This window comes from Arachis ipaensis, chromosome B09 (assembly GCF_000816755.2).
Source record: "Arachis ipaensis cultivar K30076 chromosome B09, Araip1.1, whole genome shotgun sequence".
In the NCBI taxonomy this organism is placed as follows: Eukaryota; Viridiplantae; Streptophyta; class Magnoliopsida; order Fabales; family Fabaceae; genus Arachis; species Arachis ipaensis.
In genome coordinates this window covers 104,119,955-104,125,954 of record NC_029793.2, presented here as the reverse complement: position 1 = coordinate 104,125,954, position 6,000 = coordinate 104,119,955, and the positions used below count along the sequence as shown (strand labels likewise).

General features: G+C 40.1%; 1 long non-coding RNA gene across 1 annotated transcript; it reads left to right on the top strand.

Moving 5' to 3' along the window:
• On the top strand, nt 366–3,398 carry LOC107617516. The gene is made up of 3 exons (XR_002354789.1): nt 366–914; nt 2,045–2,138; nt 2,238–3,398. It is a non-coding gene; the product is annotated as an uncharacterized LOC107617516 (long non-coding RNA).

Sequence of the window (6,000 nt, the reverse complement as noted above, 5' to 3'; positions counted from 1 at the left end):
ATAAGAATAAAGTATATTTTTTATTTTTAAAATTTGTTAAAAATTTAAAAAATGTTCTTAAATTTTAAGAAAGTGTTCAAGTATGATAGCCTGCTGAGTGTAGTGTGGTATGTTGTACATGTTATTCGTTGAGACATAATATAAATTAATGCAAAGGCTTAGATTAAGATCATATTTGTTAGGTGGATTCTATGTGTTTTTTATTGTGATGCTTAAATGACCTAACTTACTTTTATAAGTAAAAAATAAAATGTATGAAGTAAAAATAAAATATTTAAAATTTATTAAATATTATTTCTTTATATTTTTTAATAAATTAAGCACCATATTTTAGGTACCATAGCATTCATCTATTTGTTATGTTAGACATCACTATGGAGGGTTGTAGTTGGTCTTCCAACTGGTCTATCAGATTTGCTTCATGGGAAACATTAATATGTTATGTCTTCCCAGGCAGGAGTCATAAACTAGTGTTGGTGGTAAAGGTTGGCGCCGCAGGTAAGGCGAGCTGACGCAAGTTCGGGCTTCATTAAATTTTGTTGGTTTTGGTTTGTTGGGCTTAATATCTTTCACCAATATTTGTGTCTACTCTTTTCTCGCGTGAACACCGCAGCGTCTCTTTCATCGTCACTCTCTACTCCAAAATGGCTGCGCACTAAGCCCTATTTTTCTTCGGTGGCAACATCACTGGCAGCGACACTTGTTGGTGTGGCTCCTCTTTTCGTATGGTTCTTTTACATCAAAATGAACGATGATCTCCCAAAGCTTCAGCGGTTTTCTTTTTTCTCCGTGGTTTGCTCTGAGTGAATAAGAACGACGACTACGAGCTTGTGTAGTTGTGTGACTCGTCTAATTCAACGAATGACGCCTATAGATGAACATGACAGACAACTACAGTTGTGTTTTTCTGATGTGTAAGGTTTCTGGTCCTTTTGATTTTATCATTTTTAAGGTTCTGTAGCTTCTAATTTTGTAATTTATAGGGATTTTTATTCTGAAAAATCTTTGTTTTTTAACTATATTAATGTGATTTTGCATTTGAGGTTTGTTAGCGTTTGTTGATGAACTACCATGGTGAAGTGAGACAGTAGCAGAATGCATGTATATATGAATTTTCAACTAGTTTTGTAAATTTTTGGGGGTTTGGAGATTTTATTTTTAGGTTTTCTAATTTTTTTGGGTTTCTATTTCTTACTTCAATATGCTTTTTGATTTTACAATTTGCTTATGATTTTGTTTCATTATCATTTTGCTTAGCTATATGAGTAATCATAATGTCATACTAGTATATAAGCCTTGTACTCAATTATTTCACATTTTTAGTCTTTCCAGTTCTCATGGCTTCTCTCAATTGCAATATATTTTTTGTCCCTTCGTGTTATATACTAATGTTATCAATAATGCTTTGGATTTGAGTTGATGCTTCACTACTCTTTGAAATTATCTTTTCTTCCAGTTCATTTTTTTGTGAATATAATGTGCCTATATCAGTTAGTGGAATATTTATCTGAGATGTCAAATAAGCTATTTTAGAGAATCGCCTTTTGTGTAACTTTTAGTTTGCTCTTTGATATCTCTTTTTTGGATTTGCTGTGATTCTAATTCTAATAGAAGTTTCCTACCTTTTTCGCACTACTTCTTTTTCAAAATTTAATTTGATGTGATGTGTTCTTGGTTTCAGGGTCAAAACTTTTTTCCCTTGGAACTAATATTGGTTTTTAGGAATTTTTTTGAATAAAATAAAAAAATTATTTAATTTTCCAAAAAAGAGTTTTGAGTTTTATATTTTAGAATACGCTCTTTTTTTTTTTAATTAGGACAAGTTCGTCGTACTCCCGGCGAACTCTATATAAATTAGGGAGTTCGTCGCACTCCCGGTGAACTCTAGGATAGATGTCCAAAATAAAAGCATATAGCAGAGTAGAGAACCACAATTTCATTATCATTTTTGACATGTTTTCTCTACAATATCAAAGAATCAATTATTATCTATTCATTACAATGGCGAAATAGTATATAATGAAGAATGTTTTATCGTTTTTAGATCGGGACAATCGATAATTACCTATATGGCACCGGAAGTCAACAGTTTAACAGCGTTGAAGAATTTGATATTGCATTTTGTCAGACAGCAAGAGGTAAAAGGATGAAAAAAAATTTACTACAGATATTCGACAGAAGTAGATGGTAGTTTATTTCATAAAAGGTATATTACAGTTGTCTTGTCTCTGTTGCAGGTAAATGTATTAGATCATGGTGAGAAATATTTCTGTTGTTTTGAATTAGGTATCGTTTACGTGACGACGAAGACATATGGCGTATAAGGTCGTGGCACAATCGATGGACAAATGTTCATCTGTTGGAATGATTTATGTTCCTCGTTAAGTTGGGTGGCTGAAGATCGTCTGCAGATATTGTCGATGATAGTCCGTTGAGTGGAGCTGTTCGGTGAACTATCAGAAGGACGATGGTGGATCTAAATATGCCACCTGAAGGTAGTCAAGAAAGGTCTAATGTTAAAGTTCGTAATGTTGACTTAATGAATGACGGTGTTGAAAGTCATAAGGGTTTTGCTATTAGGGATCTGATGATGGATCAGTATGAAGTTAACCCCGATGACGGAGACAATGCTGATGAAGAACCACCCAAAATTCCTGACGATGGTGACGAGGAAGAAGAGATGAACTACTATGATGACACACAAATCGCTCTGACACAGCTTGCCTTTTCTCGACCATATGACCGGCCGGATCATTTCACGAGGTTGAATCTCGAGGCAATGAATTTTGATTGGTCGTTTACCCAGGGAGGCCCCGAAGAGGATCCAAGCAACGAGTTCGAGGTTGGAAAACAATTTAAGAACAAGAAAAAAAGTCATGTTGGCAGTTAAGCAGTACAGTATCAGGAGAGCTGCGAAGTACAAAATAGTAGAGAGTGACCTGTTGAGGTATAATGCACAGTGTATCCAGTTCGGGCCTAGTTGTAATTGAAGCAAACTCATATCATGTCGCCGAAAGCAAGAAAAATGGGAGGTTAGGAGATATACTTGTCCTCATACTTGCATGCAAGCATTGATGGGGCAAGACCATCGTAGGTTAGATTCGAAGGTGATTGCGCAACATATTTTCACGATGTTCAAAGCCGATCCAACAATCAACATCAAGGTTCTGCAAGGAGGTGTGGAGAATCACTTTGGTTACAAGGCGTCCTACAGAAAGGTTTGGCTTGCAAAACAGAGAGTCATTGCTAGAATATATGGCGATTGAGAGGAGTCATACAACGAGCTTCCTCGTTGATTATTCGCTATATAGACGTACTTTCCTGGTAAGATTTATTTCATTATGGTTATTCACTATTAAACAATTCAGACATGTACAATAAGCTAACTGAAAATGTGTCTTTAGGTACTTGGGTGAAACTAGTGACATAGCCTTGGCCTGGTTTCGCTGACAGTGTCATGTTTCATCGGGTTTTTTGGACGTTTTCACCGTGTGTTAAGACTTTCAAGCATTGCAAGCCACTTATTTCCATTGATGGCACCCACTTATATAGTAAATACGGTGGGACCTTGCTAATGGCCATAGCTCAAGATGGCAACGTAAATATTTTGCCTATTGCATTTGCTGTTGTTGAGGATGAGACAAAGGAGGCATGATCATTCTTTTTTTCGTATTTGCAGCAGCATGTGACACCACAACCTGGGGTCTTAGTGATTCCAAACAGACACAAATTCATTGATGGTGCACTGAATGCCGATGGAAACTTATGGAAACCACCTCACGTCTTCCAGGCGTTTTGTACAAGACATACTGCAGCAAACTTTATGACTCACTTTAAGAACAAAGACTTGAAGAAGGTTCTGATTAACGCAGCGTATTCAAAGTTGCAGCGTGAGTTTGCTCATTATTTTGGCCGGTTGAGGGAGCGAAAATGTAGCAATCACAAACTGACTTGAATAAATGCCTCGGTCACAGTGAGCACAGTATGCTGCTGATGAGGGTCGTCGATTTGGTCACATGATAATGAATATCTCCGAGTGCATTAACGTTGTTATGAAGGGTTCTCGCAATTTTCCAATCACGGCTCTTGTTAAGTCAAGTTATTTCCGTTTGGGTGAACTTTTTGCTAGGAAGGGTTCTGAGGCCCTTGCCCAACTTCAAGTTGGTGTTGAATACTCACAAACATTGATGAAGGCCATAGAATTCAACTCGAAGCATGTGGACAATATAAATGTTTACCTGTTTGATCGATCGAGGACAAACTTCACGGTTGAAGAGTTAGCAGCAGTTCTTGGGTCCAGACAACAGAATTACCAAGTGCTACTTGATGAGGGTAAGTGTGACTGTGGGTATTTTCAGGCTTTTCATCTTCCTTGTCGTCACATCATTGCAGCTTGCACTCATGCAAGACTTGATTGGAATCTTTTTGTCCATCTTGTGTACCGCATGGAGTCGGTCTTCAATGTTTATATATCAGAGTTTCGACCGATAGGGCACGAGGATGATTGGCCATCATATGACGGGCACCGTATTCGGCCCAACCCTAGGATGATGAGAGTGAAGAGAGGTCGCCCTGTCAGTTCTAGGATTCGTAACAACATGGATGACGTTGAGCATAACGGGGAGAAGAGGTGTGTATTGTGTCGCCAAAGCAGTCACACGCGGAGGACTTGTACTGCTCTTGACGGTGGAGGGGCATCGTCAAGTCGACGTTATTTATATGTGTTGTTTTCGTCTAAATATATGATTGTAATCTTTCTCTATAGTATTATATTTCGTTAGAAAAGTTATTTACGACAGACTTATTTGAATTTGAAATTTAACGCAATGATATTAAATATTATGAAAGTCAAATGCTATTATCATTTACTAGCTGTATATATTTTTTTACAAGAAACTTACTTTTTGTACATTACGAATTCATACAATAATCATAAAGACATAGAACCCACTAGCACCGACCTCGCCTGCTACCACGTGGGCCAGCATGTCGTCCATGAGGCCTCGGGTCGAGACACCCAGGTGGTCTTACATCGCGCTGACCTTGACCAAGTAGAGGATCCAGACTAGGCACTGGAGTGATCATCTGGTCCCTCAACCGTGCATAATCTGAGTGGATGACGACCCACTAGACTGATCATCCAAGTGGCGTGGCAAGTATGCAGACTGAGGTGGTGTAGTGTGCATCTGCGAGAATGCCTGGGTCTGCTGTGGCATCGTCGACACATCCACCAACCCGCCATCACCGCCTTGCATCAGACCCGTCATCCAGTCAGGCATCATCATCGTCACATCAATCATGTCTTGGGTATCCAATATGGGCTGGTAGTCGGGTTGGGGTCTGAGCTCCGATGGGCTGAATGGCAACTGAAACTGAGTCTCGATATTAAAATGAAGACATCTCTGCCCCTGATGACTGGTCCTGGTCTCTGAAAGGGACAAGTAGTCTCCGAGTACGGGTCCTGAAACAGATCCAACCGTCTGGCCAGCATCCTCGGCCCGGTGAGCTGACGGGCTAACGGGGTCTCTATCATGGTGAACCTCGTCACCACCTTGCCTCCCTTGGCCTGCACCGCGTCTACCTCTCCCTCTGGCTCTCCCTTGCCCCTTACCTCTCCTTCCTCCGGCAACTGGCCTTATCTTCAGAAGGTGACCATTATCCGGTTGATGTAGATCTGGAGCAAGTATATGGTGAATAGGCAGGTCCTCTGGCACAACCCCAGCCGCCACCAGGTGCTGGTCACCCAGACCGAACAACTCTGTGTGTGCCCACTACAGGTACCAAGTCATATATGGGAGGAAAGGATGCAGGTCTATATAATGGTGTATATGTAGATAATGGTCGGCTCGAGCATTCCACAACTCATGCCAGCCACTAAGTAGCTACGGGAACCACTCCCCTAGCCCGAACCGACCATCCACCCTGTGCATCTCGTCAATGTTCAGTAGCCTGGTTGGAATATGCTGCAGGCCACCGAACTGAAATACCACCTGGTCCACC